The 19,338-nt window shown below is 46.3% G+C and overlaps 1 long non-coding RNA gene across 3 annotated transcripts; it reads right to left on the bottom strand.

Moving 5' to 3' along the window:
- Window positions 1-5,840: 5,840 nt before the first annotated feature.
- Window positions 5,841-14,802, bottom strand: LOC103885593. 3 transcript variants are annotated; one of them, XR_001903991.3, is made up of 4 exons: window positions 11,568-14,802; window positions 6,862-7,336; window positions 6,288-6,362; window positions 5,841-6,172 (listed from the first exon to the last, which is right to left on the bottom strand). It is a non-coding gene; the product is annotated as an uncharacterized LOC103885593 (long non-coding RNA). The 3 variants fall into 3 exon arrangements; XR_648754.4 differs by lacking the exon at window positions 6,862-7,336; XR_004183904.1 differs by lacking the exon at window positions 6,862-7,336 and having other exon boundaries at window positions 11,432-14,802.
- Between the last annotated feature and the right edge of the window lie 4,536 nt (window positions 14,803-19,338).

A 19,338-nucleotide genomic window follows, 5' to 3' on the forward strand; every position in this document is an offset into this window, starting at 1 on the left:
CAGGCTTAGTATGGGCTGAAGGGAGGCTCCATAGACAATGGTCATCTTTTTTTTTTTTTTTTTTGAGACAGAGTCTTGCTCTGTTGCCCAGGCTGGAGTGCAGTGGCATGATCTCGGCTCACTGCAACCTCTGCCTCCCGGGTTCAAGAGATTCTCCTGCCTCAGCCTGCCAAGTAGCTGGGATTACAGGCACCCGCCACCATGCCCGGCTAATTTTTGTATTTTTAGTAGAGACGGGGTTTCACCATGTTGGCCAGGCTGGTCTCGAACTCCTAATCTTGTGATCTGCCTGCCTTGGCCTCCAAAAGTGTTGGGATTACAGGCATGAGCCACTGAGCCCAGCCCGACAATGTTCATCTTTAACAAAGTTCTGAAATTTGGGAAGATCTGGAATTGGAGGGCTAGGTACTTCTAATTCCGATGAAGGGAGAACAGTCATGATCATAGCACCAAACTCTCTCCCCTAATTCCCTGTTCCTGTGGGGAAGGGACCAGCCTTCTCATTGCCTGCCATTCTCTCCCTTTATTGCAGTCCCCTACCCTGAGCAGGTTTTGGTATCGGCCCTTTCTTCTTCCCTTTCCTCTTAACCTTGTATGGGACCTCAGCACTCCAGGGAGAAGCAAATGTCCTAGGCACAACAGCAAAACAGTGCATGTGGTAGAAGGCCATAGATGCTGACCTGAGCCTGGATCCCAGCTCCGCTCAAGATTTGTGGACTTGGGAGAGTCAATCGACAAGTTGCAGCCAGGCGTCCAAGTTCGCTCCCAAAAAGTGGGGGTGGTAATCCTACCTCACAGGGCTGCTGTCAGGATTCAACAAGGCAATGCCTGGGGAAGCAGCAAGATGCAGATAAAGATGCCCCCGAAATATTAGCTCTAACTTTTCCTCAGCTCTTTTCAGCTCAGCACGGTGGCAAATAAAACCTTCAGGGGACACAGAAGATGAAAGCATTCACACTCTGGAATCTGTTCACCCTGGGCTTGGTCTCGGTTTCTGGTTCCAGGAGAGGTATCTTTCGAACAAGTGAACTGTCCTCTCTGAGCTGCAGTCCTCTCATCTATAAAACAAATATCCAGAGCCCCCTGGACGGCTGTGCTCAGCATGAAACTAGCCATGCATGTGAAGTGTTGAACCCAGTGGTGGCGTGTAGAAGGTGCTAGCATCGCTGCCATGGCGACCTTGGCTGAGACAAGGTCACAGATATGGTACCCCTTGGTGGCATCAGTGTAGGGCTAGATCTTTCTACCAACCTTAGAAAGATGATGAAACATGTTGGAAACGGTGAATCATCTCTACCAAGTCTTTACACGAAGTTGGCCATCAAGGTGTCTGCAGGCCAGGAAGCGTGTTCGGAAACAGGAGCTGGGAGCCTCCACGGGACTGATCTTGAATTGCCCTTTGGAGGCCACTCACTACATCCCGTCCTCCCTAGAATCCACACACTGCCAAGAGCTCATCGTGGCTCAAGAGCATAGTAACCAAATCTGGGGCAGCTGGCATTCTGGGGTGCTTTGTTCACTAACCTTAAAAACAAACCCAGCAACCCAGCACCCTGACAACAATCCATCAGCCTGCTTCAGGCAGGTCAGAGCCTGGGGACAGAGGAGCTTTCCTTGTCTGCTTATTAGAGCGACAGCCGTGGAGATAAAAGTTTAATGTGCCGATTATCTTTCTGTTTTCAGGTGCCCGGCAGGATTGAACGGTCTACCTCATCCAAGCAGCCCATGGAGGGTGGGTGAGTGTGTGAAGTTGAAAAAGGAAAGATACTCGGCTAATAGGATGGCAACACCGCTGCATTTTTAATCAGGGCTCTGTGTGCTCTGAGCTGTCCCCAGAACCTGGCTATAGGGCCTGGTTCAGGCATTTCCACATTTCTCAGGTCCATGAGGGTTTGTTAGGGAGACAATGGAGGGACCCGACTAAAATAAGCTCCCAGGAACAGAACTATTTGCAGGCATGCCTGGGTGCTGTGGCTCATGCCTGTGATCCTAATACTTCAGGAGGCCGAGGCAGGCAAATCACTTGAGCTCAGGAGTTCAAGACCAGCCTGAGCTGGGAAACATGGCAAAGCCCCTTCTTTACCCAAAATACAAAAAATTACTCAGCTATGGTGGTGCGCGTCTGTGGTCCCAGCTACCTGGGAGGCTGAGGCAGAAGGATGGCTTGAGCCTGGGAGGTGGATGTTGCAGTAAGCTATGATCAAGCCATTGCATTCCAGCCAGGGTGGAAAAACAAAAAAAACAACACACAAAAAACAAGAACTATTTGCAGGCAAACCAAAGGAACATACATCTGAACATGTTTTCATGCTTCTTCACAGGCTTAAAATGAGTGATACTAACAGAGCCTGCCCTTATAGCGAGAAAATGTGCTGTGAAACTAAGGCAGGGCAGGAATAGGCTCATTCTCCCCCAGTGATATTTAACAACAGTAATTATTATGATAATAACAAAAGTGACTCACACTGATTGGGCACACAGTATGTGTCAGGCAGCTTTCTCAGCACACACCTTAATGCATTTAATCATCACCACAAGCCCATGAGGTAAGGTACTAGTATCCCCATTTTACAGAGGGGAACACCGAGTCTCAAAAAGCAAGAATAAGAACCAAGAGATAATATTCTTAGATTCACGTAGGCCCAGCCATCAAAGAGCCTGTAGTCTGGTGCACAGACCGTGATGCATGACATCAATGCAGATAAGCAGTGCTGAGGACAGAGATTATGGGGAGAGGATTGGAAAGGAGGGATGTGTAAGCCTGAAAAAGATAGGTTGGATTCAAGCAGTAAATCAAGATGGAAAGAGAAAGGATGAAAGGACTCCTGGTGGAGGTCATACCTCTGGGTAACAGGAAAGAATTCCAGTGTGGTAAGCTGTGAATTCACAGAAGGTGGGGCTAGAAAGGGGAGGTGGAGTTGCATTGGGAAGCCTTGAACGCCAAGTCACGGGGACTGGGCTTGATTTGGTCAACATCAGGGAACAGCTAAGTTTTGGAGCAGTAGTGGCCCAGGAGGCTGCTCTTCCTCTTGGCTTCCTCTAGGGAAGGAAGCAAACACAACAAAAGTGGGCTTTGGAGTAAGCCAATTCTGATTTTAATCTTGATTTTCCTCGTGGATTTGCTCTGTGTCCCTAAGGAAGTTTCCCAACTTCTCTGAACAAAAACAATAATTGTATGCATTTAGTAGGTTTTTGGAGATAAATATAATGTATGCAAAGTGTGAGGCATATAATAGGTATTCCATGATGGTGGCCAATATTCTTATTTATTAATCATATGGGCGGGGTGCAGTGAATCACACCTGTAATCTCAGCATTTTGGGAGGCCAAAGCGGGCAGATCACTTGAGGTCAGTTGTTCAAGACCAGCCTGGCCAACATAATGAAACCTCATCTTTACTAAAAATATGAAAATTAGCCTGGCATGGTGGCGTGCACCTGTAATCCCAGCTACTCAGGAGGCTGGGGCAGGAGAATCGCTTGAACCTGGGAGACAAAGGTTGCAGTGAGCTGAGATCACGACACTGCATTCCAGCCTAGGCGACAGAATAAGACTCCATCTCGAAAGAAAAAAAAAATCATATGAACTGTCCTGTTTATTTTCATTTTTTTGGTGCCTTGCCTTCCTAGGACCTGTCCTTCTGAAACTAGAAATATAAAGATCCACTTTCTCTTTCTGCATGAACTCTACTCAATCCTCAAGACCCATTTCAAAAATTTCCTACACTGTGAAACCTTTGCTACCTTCCCCATTGGAAAACAAGTCACTCTATCTGCCATGGCTCCAGCCTGGCCCTCATAACAAGACATGGTAATTATGTCTGTTTATGGTCTCTCTTCTCAGTCATATTGGGAGTTTCTGGAAGTGCACAAACTGCTACACTCCTCTCACTTAAATGGTTCTCTACTGTGGTCTGTGGAACCCTAGAGGACCTCCTAAATCCTTTCAGAGGGCCTCACAATGAAAACTACTTTCGGGGTCAGGTGCTGTGGCTCACGCCTGTAATCCTAGCACTTTGGGAGGCCGAGGCGGGTGGATCACGAGGTCAGGAGATCGAGACCATCCTGGCTAACACAGTGAAACCCCGTCTCTACTAAAAATACAAAAAATTAGCCGGGTGTGGTGGCAGGTGCCTGTAGTCCCAGCTACACCAGAGGCTGAGGCAGGAGAATAGCATGAACCTGGGAGGTGGAACTTACAGTGAGCCGAGATTGCGCCACTGCACTCCAGCCTGGGTGACAGAGCTAGACTCCGTCTCAAAAAAAAAAAAAAAGAAAGAAAGAAAGAAAAAAGAAAACCATTTTCATAACTCCGGGATATTATTTTCTTTTTTCATTGTGTTGTCATTTATACTGGCAGTGGTAAAACTGCTTATACCTTAGTATGAGTCAAGGGAGTGACCCTGAAGTGTACAGGTACTCATTGTATTCTTATCACCTACTCGCATTAAAACACATGCCAGTTTCACTTAGAAATATTCTTAATGAAGCAGTAAAATTTTTGTTGTTGTTGTTGTTGATTTCTTTTTTTTTTTTTTTGAGATGGAGTCTCACTCTGTCGCCTAGGCTTGAGTGTGGAGTGGCCGATCTCGGCTCACTGCAACCTCTGCTTCCCTGGTTCAAGTGATTCTCATGCCTCAGCCTCCTGAGTAGCTGGGACTACAGGCATGCCCCACCGTGCCCAGCTAATTTTTTTTTTTTTTTTTGTATTTTTAGTATAGACAGGGTTTCACCATGTTGGCTAGGCTGGTCTTGAACTCCTGACCTCAAGTGATCCACACGCCTCAGCCTCCCAAATGAAGCAGTAAAATTATTAATTAAAAAATTCTCAACCCTTGAATGCATGTCTTTTTAATAATCTGTGTGAAAAAATGGAAAGTATGCATAAAGCACTTCTCACCCAGCTGCGTACCAAAGCACAATGGTTGAAGGTAATGACAAGGAAAAGCACATGTGATTGTTTGAGCTGAAGTAGCCACTTTTTTCATGGAACACTCATTCTGCTTGAAAGAATTCACACACACACACACACACACACACAGCACAACCCATGGTTATTTAGATAGTTTTTCTGGCTGATGTTTTCCCGAAAAGTAACAAAATGAGCCTGGCACTTCAAAGAAAGCAATTAACAGTACTTGTTGCCAATGATAAAATTCAAGCTAAGTGAAAATTAGAAGTTTGGAAAATTTTATCTGCCACTACGAGGGTGGCAACTTCCCATTACGCTTCTCCCATGAGATCTGTGGTGATATGGAGGCATATGGTTTTTGATACTGTATAATGAAATGTGTCAATATTTGAAAGATCTGCGGGGGAGGCAGCGAAGCAATAGTTTCCAAATGAACAAAATACGTGATGTTATCAAATCGTGCATGGGTAAAAGACCCATTCAAAGGTCAAGCCAGACCATTGCATTTTGAAGTGACGGAGTAGAAAGAGTTCATTAACATGGTTTCAGATTTTACACTGCAACATCGCTTACCCACTTGTCAACTTTTCATGTAGCCTCAAAGAAGAATATCCATAATTGTCTGAAAAGGCTATTAAAATACTTCCCCCTTTTCCAAGTACAGATCTGTGTCAGGCCAGATTTTCTTTATTCGTGTTCACCAAAACAAGATGTGGCACCAGATTGAATGCAGAAGCAGATATGAAGATTCAGCTGTGTTCGAGTGAGCCTGATATTAAATAGGTCTGTAACCATGTACCACAATGCCGCACTTTTTATTAAATGTCTTTATTGTGTAAAATGTAGTGTAAAATATTGTGTAAAAATATTGGGTAAAAATATTGTGTAAAAATGAAAACATTTTCATTTTTATAAAAATGTTATATGTTAACATGGAATGGACTTGTTACATTTTCTAAATTACCAAAGAAATAAATGTCTGTGCAATTCTTCAGCTTTAATTTCTTATGTAGTAAATAGAAGCAAAAGTACTTTAAGGTCTTTAATAATTTTTAAGAGTGCGGTTCTAAGCAGGGACGGCACTTGGTGACCTGGGAGCTTTTCTGTAGGCTGAGTTCTCCTGCCTGGTTCACGCTAAGTATGATTACCGTGAGCCTCGTGTCCACATCCCGAATTGCTTCTGCAGCCTGCAGGTTCTAATTCCGTTTGTTTTCTGCTTTTTTCTCTGGGCTCAGGCCAGATTGGGAAGCCTACAGAATTGCTGAGACAGTAATTTGCAATTAAACTTAAGAAATATTAGAGGTCAAGTCTGGGGCAGATGTGGGCTCTGTTTTAGAATGGACCATTTCAGAATCAAGCAAAGGCAGACCACTCACCACGTGGGCCTTCTTCTCTTGGCTCAGGAAGGGCGCCCCACTGCAAGAAGGGAAATGCTGATCTCGCTGTCCTTGCTGGAAGGCAGAAAGAGGTGGGGGGAGCAGTGACCCTCGCCTGACACCCCGTAATCCAATCTCCCCTCTCCTTCCTCTCTCCTTCCCGACTGATCCCTGTGGGCCTGAAAGAGAATGTCTTTCCTGGCCAGGCTGAGTGGCTGCCTGTCATTAGAGCTGAGGCCATGATACACTTGAGGGAACAGTAATGGGGCCTGGGAAGAAAGCTAATTAGCTAATGTAGTAAAATGTATAAATAAAGAAGCCCAACAACCTTCAAGGTTTCCGAGCTTGTGGAGGTTGAGGTGACCCTGGGGCTTTGGTGCCACAAGGCCCTTTGTGAAGGTCTGAGGTTCCCAGGCTTCCTCCGCTGGGGTCTCAGTTGGGAAGGGGCTGCTGGGAGATGAGCAGGTGGCAGCTCTGAATGTAATGGGTGCCTTCGGAAGGGGTCTTAGCTTGAGTTTCCCAGGAAGCAGGCTGAGATGGATGGCGTTTGGGGGAGTAGGCAGGAGAAGCTTACCTGTGAGGGGGTGCAGGGGCAAGGCTGGGCAGAGGGAGCAACTGGACAGTGACGCAGCTGCCACTGAGGCCTCAGCTGGTCCCCTGGGAGCTCAGGAGCCTAGGTGACCCCATGGAGTTGGCTTGAATAGGGGCAAGGGGTCTGCATTGTTTTCCCCCACACATATCAGTCACGACTGTGGCTGCCCCCAGGGGCGGGGCCAGAACCTAAGGCCACACAGTCCTCTTCAGCCTAGTGCCAACCCCAGAGAAGGACTTAGTGAAGAGTCACCAGCAGCCAACATTCTCAGAATCCAGAAGAATGGGTGCCTGGGTCCCAGTGGGAGATCTGGAAGCCGCACCATGGCAAAGCTCACAGAGGGCAACTGGAAGCCATCTGAGAAGGCCTGGAGCGGAGGGATGACAGTCAAAGCCTGCAGGAAGCTGGAGACAGCAGGGACTTCAAGTTTCATTTTAAGCTGAAACCAGTATTGTTTCTAGTGAAATCAAAGGAAACAGAAGGCATATCTGTTGAATGAATGTTTGAATGAAAGAACGAGTAAACAAATGAAGTCATGTATAGGAAATCAAGACATATGGAGGACAGAATTGCTCCTGGGCAAATATTTGACCATTCTGTGCCTCTATTCAGTTTCCTCATCTGGAAAAATGGGCATGGCACCCTTGCGACGATGAAATAATGTAATACGGGCAAAGACTGATTACAGTGTCTGAAGCACAGTAGGAACTCAGTGAGTGCTACCTGCTATGGTGCTTGGTGGATGCTGCTGTTGTGGCGGTCCTTGGTCATTGTTATTACTATTATGCTCAGTGCTCACCCACCATGGCAGCCCTTAGGTAACCGTGAGCCATGGAGCTTACGGTCTCCCAGGTCACAGTTGTAAGCCAATAGTATAAGGGAAACCATGGAGGTACACATGTAGTTGGTCTCAGGTTTCAGCTGGGACTCGGTTACCCAAAAAGGGGGTGGGGAATGCTAGCAGTATCTAGAGTTTCTTCAGGGACATAGAGCATTGAAGAAAGTAGTTCTCTTATTCAGTCCTCTATCTTTCTGATTAGATCAAGGAGAGTCTCATGACAGTGCTGGGGTGTCCCTAATGCCTCTTAACACTCGTGATTCTCTTTACCGGAGAGAGAATAGGCTGCAGACTCAGCATCTCTCCAGGGCAGCAGAAATCTGGCTGCATTTCAGTAGCATTCTTTTGCTTTCGGTGTTCTTATTTTTATGGTGGCCATCTATTTATAGCAAGTGCAACCTATTTTCCAATTACTGTTGTGAGAGATTCTTCTTCACATAAATTCTATAAAATAAAAATTGGTGAGCTGACTTAAAGAAAAATGTGAAACAAATAAGAGCACAGTTTGTATGTGAATATAGCAAGGAGGCATTTGTGTAAATAACTGAGATTTGGGATGTGCTGGGCTTCCGGGACAGACAGGAAGTGTCAGGGAGGCAGAATTGATGGGGGCTAGAATCAGTTCCATGCCTTTGACTCACAGTTTATGCCACAGAGAATGCCCTAACTTTCTCATTTCTGTGTGGCTCAGTTCCAACACATCTTTGCCACCCCAGCTCCAAGGCCACCTCCTTCACAAGTTTGCCCTGCATCCTTCCCATGTGAAAGTCACCTCTCTCCTGTCTATTCCCATAGCACTTTGGGGGCAGCATGCCTTATATGTTCTATTGGAACACAGTACATCAAATTCCAGTCATTTGTGCCTAGCAAAGCACAGAGCATACAGGAGGTACTCAGCAAATGTTCACTCCAAATCTGCACCTCACTAAACCGTGGCCAGATGCACTGATTGACCTAATGGTAGCCAGAGATAGAGACCACAGCAAAGTAAGTGCAATGGGACCCCCCAGCTGTCGAATGCCTGATCTCCCTGTGATTTAAGACTTCACAGTTGCAATACTTAACTCAAGCCAAACTTGCCGGGTGGCGGGCATGTTTCTGGGAGATGCCGTGGGCACTGAATGGACATGGGAGTGCATCAGAACTGATGTCTGCTGCAGCCCTTGTCCTGTCCCCGGGAGCCAAACGCTTTTATCAAAGTTGCCTTGCCTCCCCTGTCTCCTTCTCAGGACACTGCCGAGTTCCCCCTCCTCCATCACAGATGATGGAGGTCATGCTATCAGCTGACTTTGGGAGAGAGGATCTCTGAACCAATAGTGTTCTCTCAACATGATGATTGCCTTTCTTCTGTTTCCACTTGGGGAGAGACAGTTTGGCTTGGTGGAAAGCTCCCCAGGGGCTCTGATGTCTCATGGACTGGGATTTGAACTCCAGCTCCTCCACTGATGGCTTTGTGACTTTGGGCAAGTCACTTCCCCTCTTGGAGCCTCAGGTTTCTCATCTATGAATAAAATGGGGATCGAAGTCCCTTCCCTCTGGGTTGTGCAGGTGGCAGGTGCTCCTGCTCCACAAAGCCCTGGTTCCTTCACCTGCTAAACTCTGAGGTTGCACTGGGGTGGAGGGCGGAATGGTTGGGGAGAAAATGCTAATGGAGAGGTTCTCCTGTCCCCATTGTAATGGGTGCCAATGAAGGGCCTACCTTATTAAAATGGAAAATCCAGGATTTGTAGTTCTTACATTTTAATGGGCTTAAGCCTCATCTGAAGGTACCTGCTAAAAGGCAGATTTCTGGGTGCTGATTCCAGAGCTTCTGGGTGGAGCCAGAGAATCCACATTTTAAATAGCACCCTCAGGCATTCCACGGCATGCAGTTTCCAGCAACCCCTCTGAGAAGCCCAGCTCTGGATTGTAATGGGGGACCGCCACTCACAATTGGGATTTTTTTCCTTAAATATCCAGATTTCTAGTTCTTTGGGAGAATCTGAAACAATCCTGGGTCTGCTTTCCTGCTTGACAGCAAAGAACAAGAGCTGAGTTGTAAATGCTCCCTTTGGATGAGGCTGCTATCTCCAGGAGCCTATTTATTTAAAGTCCTGGCCTAAACTCTAGCGTCGCTTGAGTTTGTGACCCCTGGCAGGTCAAGTCCTCTAACCCCACAGATTAGGAAACTAAAATCTGGAGGCAAGTGACTCAGGTACGGAGAGCTAGCTGTGGATGGCCAGATCAGAGGCGGCCTCTGAAGAGCTGCCCAAACAGCAAGCTGCAGCTTGGTAAACAAGGGTCATCCCTGAGGCAGGGATAGGGCTCCGTGTGGGCACAGGGTGGGAAGGAGAGAAGGAGGGAGGAATTCTTCTGTAACCGGTCCTCAGGAACAGGGGCAGTTGATGGCTATTTTTACCCTCACAGGGGATAAGCCTCCCTGAGGCTACCGAAGCAAAGCCCAGAGATGGGAGTGGGGGAGAGCTCATGATGTCACCTGAGCTCCTGGGTCCAGCTTGTTTCATGAGCTGGTAAGTATTCACCCACCAAGGGTTGCCAGAGAAAACAGGTTGCCCAGTTTAATTTGATTGGCTGATAATGATTTTTTTTTAATACAGGTATGCCCTATGCAATATCTGGGACATACCTATATTAAAAAGTTATTAGTTTTTTGTTTTTTTTTTTTAGAGAGTCTCACTCTATTGCCCAGGCTGGAGTGCATTGGCACAATCTCGGCTCATTACAACTTCCGCCTCCCAGGTTCAAGCAATTCTTCTGCCTCAGCCTCCTGAGTAGCTGGGATTGTAGGAGCATGCCACCATGCCCGGCCAATCTTTTTTTTTTTTCTTTGTATTTTCAATAGAGATGAGGTTTTACTATGTTGGCCCAGCTGGTCTTGAACTCCTGGCCTCAAGTGATCTTCCTGCCTCATCCTCCCAAAGTGCTAGGGTTACAGGCATGAGCCACCATGCTTGGCCAACAACTTATTAGTTCTTTATCAAAAATTCAAATTGAGCTGGCATTCTGTATTTTTATTTGCTAAATTTCACAACCCTCACCTCATCCCTCCTTTGGGCTTAAGCCAGCCTGGTTGGGTTTCCGAGTCTTTCAACCAAAGGGATCTTGGTAGAAGCAGGCAGATGTGCAACTGGGGCACAGGCAGGTGACTCAACTTGCCCAGGGTCACAAGGCCAGCAACTTACAGTGGCTGGATTAGAACTCAGGTCTGTGACTTGGTAACCAGTGCTTCCTCTGTGACCTGACCTCCAAGGTGAGAGGCTGGGACATGGCAGAGAGGAGGAGATGGGTCTGAAGCTGATGCAACAGAATTGGGTTTGAACAGAATGTGGAGCAGGGAGGAGAGAAGGGGACTGGAACTCACAGCTTTGCTGACTGAGAGGCGACATTACTTTTCATATTACTTATTAATTCACTCATGACATATTTATCAAGCACCTACAAGGTACAAGGCACAGTACTTATTTCTCTGATATCTGAAATGGGCTGATAGCATCAGTGTTTACCCTTTCCATTTGATGGACTGGGAGAGTGAGGCTCAGAGAAGCCACAGGTCTGGGGGCCTTAGGGGCTGGGGTTACATCCTAGGCCTCCTACCCAGAGCCCCCCACCACTCCCTGCCAGCCCACATGGAGGCCAGTCTGCTCCAGGCCTTGGTGCATATTCAAACCCAACCCCCAAGCCCCATCTGAGAGAAGCAATGCAAATTGGAATCACCAGTGAACGTTCAGTCTGTGTCCACCTTTGGCAGGTGTGTCTGTCCTAACACATGTGATGTTTAATCCTGTGACCCTGGGCCCTGCACCCTGGCCACAGCTCTCCTTGCAGGACCCCAGCCACATCTCCTTTCTACCTTGTGGGATGAAGGATGCTCAGGGTAGGGGGTGCGGGTAACAGGAGCTCAGGGCTTCAGCAGAGCCGGAAGTTGGATCCAGGCCTCTGGTGCCATGGTGACGGTTGCCATAGAAATGCACCAGCTGCACTCAGCACGCCTACAAGGATCCGTGGGGGGTTTTCATAGACTGGAGCCAACAGAGAGGGGGAACTCTGTAGTGGTGAGAGCCCTGGAGTGAGAGCCAAGCCTCATCTTGGGGCTGCCCTGCCCTGTGTCTCCATCTCCATCCCCTGCCATCCCCCTCCTGTCCCTCTCCTTACTCTGTACAGTCTCCAGCAATGGTAGCTTGGCTGCTGTGCTCTCAGCCTGCAATGCCCTTTCTGGCTTCTTCACTTGGCTAGTTCCCAGGTACCCTTCAAGCCTCATCTTAATGCTGTATTTCCTCCAGCAAATACTCACGAAGTGTCTACTAAGCACAGGACACCATTCTGGCCACCAGGGACACAGCAGTGACCAAGAATGACAAGGTCCCCGCTCTCATATGGGGCTGCCAGTCTAGGTGGGAGTGACACAGGTGTCAAGGGAGTGCCCAAGTAAATGAATGGGAACACATTCAGGTGATGCTGGGGAGAAACAAAGGAGGGCGATAGACAGGCAGTAATGGGGTTGTGGAGATTCGGTGGTCAGGAAAGCTGGGTCCAAGGAGTGGCATTGTCCTCCCTGAGCCCTCTGGCCCTCCTCCCCTGCATTTTCTCATTGCACTGCATGGATTTTGTCTTTGAATCATAGCACTGATGACCTTGAAATGTCACTGCTTGTCCCTCAAACTTGTCTTCCAAACAGCTGCTTCCTGTTTGAAGGCAGGAGCACAGTCTGCTTGGTCTCCGTGTCCCCTGTGTCTGGCAGTAACAGGGACTTGGTAAGGCACATTCATAGAGTGCGTTCCATGGGCCAGGCAATGTCACAGACAGCTCTCATTTCCCCTGTGTGTTGATTCCATGACATAACTATGATTTGATCATCACTTTAGAGACTGAGGAAGCGAAGCTCAGCTAGGGTTGGTGACTTGCTCCAGGTCCCGCAGCCAGTGTGCAGAAGGTTTGAGATTCAAATCCTACTCTATGCTGTAATAGAGTAGGATTTGTATGTAATTGTATGTAATGCCGTCACGGCTTTATTATCATTCACACACCATACACTTCACCCTTTTAAATTGTAAATGCGAATGCTTTTTAGTCTATTCACAGAGTTGTGCAAACATCAGAACCATCCATTTTAGAATACTTGCATGAGAAAAACCAGGCTCATTTCTCTAGTGGGGGTCCCTGACCTCGGCTTTGTAGGAGGACTCGGAGTTCAGAAGTTGGCTGCAGTTGTAAATTTAGAGCTGAAGATTTCTGTGTGGGTTGCCTGACTTTTTCTTGACATATCCACAACCAGCTTTTTGCTTACTGGCATTTTAAATGTGTACGCTTGGCTTCTCTGAATTAAAACCCCAATTCTCCACTGAAAATCTCTAAACAACCTACAGGCGAATAATTCAAATTCCAGGAGAGCCTTCGGAGGGCTTTCCTAGTTGGAACATGGGGTGTGCTGACCATGTGGCCACTGAGAATGTCTGGAATTCCCCAGACCCTGTGTTTGTAAAGCTCAAGGCTTTCTGGAAGCCTGACTCTGTGGCATGTGCTGACACAGAAGGGGCTGTAGCTGGGGGCCCCGGGGGCTCTCTGCACCCAGGACCGTGGTGCCCTGCCCTTCATGAAGGGCCTTTGTCCAGTTTCCTCATATGTCTGGCTCATACTTGAGACAATCACTCAGTCCCAGGACCTGTGGGTGGAGTTGGCGATCAATTTGCCCTGTTCTCAGTTCGAGGGTGGAGGCAGGGGCTCCATGGTCCCTAATTTTCACATCTTCCCCCTCCCTCAAGTGCTTGAATTTCACCTCTGAAGAGGTATTATTGAAGTGATGAAGGGTAACTGGTATAACTTTTTCTCCAGCTTGGTGCCCAAAAGAGGTCACTTGTGTTTTTAACCTGTGCCTTGAAGCCCCATTGCCTAATTTCGCGGCATGGTCAGCATCTCTTTTCTGGCCTCAGCCCTTCCTCTCTTAACATTACGCCAGAAACCGTCAGTCTCCAGGGCTCAGGCTGTAGCCAGAGAGAGGTAAAAAGAGTGAGCTCTGGAGGGCCCTATCCTCTCAGATCCTTTTGCTCATGACCCGCTTTGCCTTCTCTATCCTCAGCCAGGAACCTTCCACACATGACAGGAGCCACACCTGGCCAGGTGAAGCGGAAAAGTATTTCTTAAAGGCCTGTTTATTGGGTAGAGTCTTTGGGCGGGCCAGAGACCCAGGTGTGGAGTCACCCGGGCAGAACAATTTCCCAAACCACACCTCAGAGCCCGTCCTGTGAGGACACAGCTGTTCCTCCACTGGGCGGAGACGCTACACCCTGCATCACCAATAATGCCAGGGCTGCTACTAGTATTATTTGTTAATTCACCCATGAAATATTTATCAAGCAGTAGCTGCCCGGGTATTATTGGTAACGCAGGGAGTTGCGTCTCTGCCCAGTGGAGGAACAGCTCCTTGCCAGAACGGATTCCATGAAGACTCTGCTTCTCGCGTCACTAGTGCCCACGCTGATGTCCTGAGAGGGGCATGTCTGATTGGAGAAGCCTAGTCCACGTGCCAGCTCCTAGCCATGAAGGAGGCTGGGAAGTGAATGTCAACTTTTGTAGTAGGCCTCTGTGGTGGAGAGTTCCCCGCAAAATGAGCAGCCCAGATGATCCATGACCACCATGGCTTCCGGGCAAATTTGCCCCCCTCCTCCTTGGTGCCTTCTGACCTCTGTGTACCAAAGAATTTGAAGAGGGACAGGCAATGGCTCCCAGATGAATCCTATCTTCCCCCAGGGCAATGGGTGTCTCCTTGGCTGGCATTTCCATAGCTAAGATGAATCACAAGTGACGCTGCTCAAAGTGGAGACGTCTGCTCCACGGTGACCATGCAGCCCACACAGACCTAGGTGGGAGGGGCTGTTCCCCAAAGGAAAAGGGAGGTGCTGTTTTTAAAAGAGGGAACTCCAGGCAGGAAGACAACATACGTCCACCTCAGCTGGGGCATCCTGTGGCCACGATATTACAAAACAAAAGCAACACATTGAAGAAGATGCAGACGGTTGTTTTGTTTTGTTCTGTTTTTTTGAGACAGAGTCTCACACGGTCGCCCGGGCTGGAGTGCAATGGCGAGATCTCAGCTCACTGCAACCTCCGCCTCCCGGGTTCAAGCGATTCTCTTGCCTCAGCCTCCCGAGTAGCTGGGATTACAGGAGCCCGCTACCATGCCTGGTATTTTTTGTATTTTTAGTAGAGACGGAGTTTCACTACGTTGGCCAGGCTGGTCTCGAACTCCTGACCTCGTGATCTGCCCACCTCGGCCTCCCAAAGTGCTGGGATTATAGGCGTAAGCCACCGCGCCCGGCCGCAGAAGGGTTCTCTAGAAGGATACGGAATGCAAATGGCCCGACCCCCGTCCTTGCACTCATATCCCCACCAGGCATTCCTTTTCCTCTCCTCTCTGGCTTGCAGGGGAGGCCTTTCCCCATTCCTTCCTGTATGGTCCAGGGAAAGCTTTGATGCCCTCATGAGTTCTTCACTCTTTGAGAAATGCTGTGCCCTGGGCGTTGGAGAATGACCCTGGGTACATCTGGGTTCTGCCCTGAACTCTGCCCCTTTTTCACAAGTTGGGCGCAACTTTCTCTTTCTTTCTAAGCCTCAATTTCCTCACCAATAGAATAATAAAAATGATAGCAATTCTGTCATAAGATGGTCGTAAAATTCAAATGAGGTTATCCAGGTGAAGTAAATAGCCGTACATGGTACGGAGTAATTCTTGATAAAAGGCAGTCATTTTAATAATACTGATGATAGTATAAGCATTCACTATTTCCATGGTCTTTTCCAGCTTTAACAGTTAAGACAAGTTACGCACTGTTCCTGAGCCTGTTTCCTCTGCTGTAAAGTTATGCCTGCTTTCAGAGGGTGATTGTAAGAATATTTATAAACCATGTGGACGGAATCTAGCAGAGTATCTAGAACATAGTAGGTCCACAGCGCGCCGCCCCCCCCCCCCAACACTTTGCACCTCTGTATTTATTCAGCTGGGAAAAGGAGAGTCACAAAAACACATCGATGGTGTCCTCAGCCAGGAAAGACTTTGCAATCTAGACGATGTGGGGAAAAAATCCATTCTCCATGGATGTGGCACCCGGGCGCAGGAAGGGGCCATGAGAGATTGTGCTCTTGTTCAAAAATGTCCATGGTACTCATCAGGCAAGACTCTACTTCTCTGTCCCATTAACTTCAGGCTTCACCATGTGACTTGTTATGGTTAATGAAATGTGAGGGAAGTGAAGATTTTCTAGGAAAAGCTTTGGGAATCATCTTGTGGCTTCCTATATTCTTTTCTACTTCACCACAAAATTAGCACTGTCCCAGATAAAGGCTGCCCCATCCCCCTGGGTCCCCAAGTAAGGCAGATGTGGGGCAGAGCCACAGCTAACTCACAGCGGCCATGTAGCCTGGGTGAGAAATTCTCCATCATTGTTGTAAACTGCTGGGAATTTGGAGTTGTTTGTTAGGGCAGCCTAGCCTAGACTAACTAACCTAGGCCAGATACCCCAAACAATCTTTTCTCTCCCTACCACCTGTGGGCACATTCTTTGCTTCTAGTCAGGAATGGGAATATTATCTCATTCTGCCTTAGAGACGGACAAGGTGGCTGTATGCAGTGAGGACACCATCTCAGTGTGTGGAGTTGTGTTCAAAGTTGTGTATGAACGGTGACCTGCTCTCAGCTCGTCACACCAGCAGCAATGCTGAAGTGCAGTATAGCGAACTACAGGTTGCCTACCCAGCTTCCTTTCTGCCTTTGTGCCTTGCCAACATATCCCTGGTTTTCTAAGGTCTCTACCCTAGCTTCACATGTGTCAGGGAGCTGACTCCATCCTAGGTGTAGGAGGAGATTCTGAGTAGTCTAAACCAGTGTTACTCAAAGCGTGGTCCATTGAGCAGTGCTGTTCTGCAGCAAACTGTTTACTACTGGTGTGTAATAAGTATAGAAATGGAAAGTATGTAGAAACTTCTACAGCTATTTGACTTTGCTGTGGCCTCCAAACATGTGAACAGTGGATTCCTCTGTTGAACAGGGTATAGGTGCTGTCAGAATTGCCTGGTAAATTCCATGTGATAAAACTGCATGCTAAACATGTACAAAATAGGACCACATATGGACCCATGGATGGTCTAAGCCAATCATGCTAATCCTGTTTCATGAACCAGTGATTGGTCTCAGTCTCAGCATGTGGCCCAAATCTGGGCAAAGAGACATGACAGGAGTCTGATGGGGCAACTGGAAAGGTTTCCATCTCTCTCTTTTTTTTTCACATTAAAAAAAATTAATTAATTAATTTTTTGTACATGAATAAGTTCTTTAGTGGTGATTTCTGAGATTTTACTGCACCCATCACCCAAGCAGCGTACACTGTACCCAATGTGTAGTCTTTTGTCCCTCACCCCCCTCACACGCTTTCCCCTGAGTCCCCAAAGTCCATTGTATCATTCTTATGTCTTTGTATCCTCATAGCTTAGCTCCCACTAATGAGTGAGATCATATGATATTTGGTTTTCTATCCCTGAGTTTCTTCATTCCTGAGTTACTTCCATTCCTGAGTTAATTCCATTCCTGAGTTACTTCACTTAGAATAATGGTCTCACTCAGGAGGCTGAGGCAGGAGAATTGCTTGAACCTGGGAGGCAGAGGTTGCAGTGAGCCAAGATGGCAACACTGCACTCCAGCCTGGGCAACAGAGCAAGACACTGTCTCAAAAAAAAAAAAAAAAAAAAAAAGAAAGAAAGAATAATGGTCTCGAATTATTTCATTCCTTTTTATGACTGAGTAGTATGTATATATATATATGTATATACACACACACACACACACCACATTTTCTTTATCCATTTGTTAACTGGTGGGCATTTGGCCTTGTTCCATACTCTTACAATTACAAACTGTGCTGCCATAAACATGTGTGTGCAAGTATCTTTTTCATATAATGACTTATTTCCTCTGGGTAGATACCTAGTAGTGGGATTGTTGGATTAAACAGTAAATCTACTTTTAGTTCTTTAAGGAATCTCCACACTGTTTTCCATAGTAGTTGTACTAGTTTACATTCCCACCAACAGTGTAAAAGTGTTCCCTTTTCACCACATCCAAGCCAACATGTATTATTTTTTCATTATTCCATTCTTGCAGGAGTAAGGTGGTACCTCACGGTGGTTTTGCTTTGCATTTCCCTGATTATTAGTGATGTTGAGCATTTTTCCATATGCTTGTTAGCCATTTGTAGATCTTCTTTTGAGAATTGTCTATGTCCATATTCCACTTTTTGACAAGATTGCTTTTTTTTTTCTTGTTGATTTGCTTGAGTTCTTTATAGATTCTGGATATTAGTCCTTTGCTGGATGTATAAATGGAAAGCTGGATTTTGTCAAATGTGTTTTCTGCATCTATGGAGATGATCATGTGAATTTTGTTTTTAATTCTGTTTTTGTGGTATATCACATTTATTGACTTGTGTATGTTAAATCATCTCTGCATCCCTGGTATGAAACCCACTTGATCATGGTGGATTATCTTTTTGATATGCTGTTGGATTCAATTAGCTAGGATTTAGTGGATTTTTTGGATTTAGGATTTTGCATCTGTGTTCATCAGGGATATTGGTCTGTAGTTTGTTTGTTTGTTTTATTATGTCCTTTCCTGTTTTTGGGGATACTGGCTTCATAGAATAACTTAGAAAGGGTTTCCTCTTTCTCTATGTTTTGGAATACTGTCAATAGAATGGGCACCAATTTTTCTTTGAGTGTCTGATAGAATTCAGCTGTGAATCTGTCTGGTCCTGGATTTTTTTTGTTGTTGCTGGTAACTTTTTAATTACCATTTTAATTTTGCTGCTTGCTATTGGTCTGTTCAGAGTTTCTATTTCTTCCTGGTTTAATCTAGGAGGGTGGTATATTTCCAGGAATTTATTCTTCTCTTCTAGGTTTTCTAGTTTATGCAACTGCAGGTGCTCATAGTAGCCTTGGATGATCTTCTGTATTTCTGTGGTATCAGTTGTAATCTCTCCTGTTTCATTTGTAACTGAGCTTATTCGGATCTTCTCTCTTCTTTTCTTGGTCAATCTCATGGTTTATCAATTTTATTTATCTTTTCAAAGAACATGCTTTTTGCTTCATTTAACTTTTGTATTTTTTGGTTTCAATTTTATTTAATTTTGCTCTGATCTTGGTTATTTATTTTCTTCTGCTGAGTTTTGGCTTGGTTTATTTTTATTTATCTAGCTCCTTGGGGTGTGACCTTAGATTGCCTATTTATGCTCTTTTGGACTTTTTGATGTAGGCGTTTAATGCTATGAACTTTCTTCTTAGCACTGCTTTTACTATATCTCAGAAGTTTTGATAGGCTGTGTTACTATTATTGCTCAGTTCAAATAATTTTTAAATTTCCATCTTGATTTCATTGCTGACCCAACGATCATTCAGGAACAAGTTATTTAATTTCCATGTATTTGCATGGTTTTGAGTGTTGTTTTTGGAGTTGATTTTCAATTTTTTTCCCACTGTGGTCTGAGAGTGCACTTGATATAAATTCAATTTTCTTAGATTTGTTGAGACTTGTTTTGTGGCCTGTCATATGGTCAATCTTGGAGAATGTTCCATGTGCTGAT

The sequence above is a fragment of the Papio anubis genome, chromosome 5, assembly GCF_008728515.1.
Source record: "Papio anubis isolate 15944 chromosome 5, Panubis1.0, whole genome shotgun sequence".
Taxonomy (NCBI): Eukaryota; Metazoa; Chordata; class Mammalia; order Primates; family Cercopithecidae; genus Papio; species Papio anubis.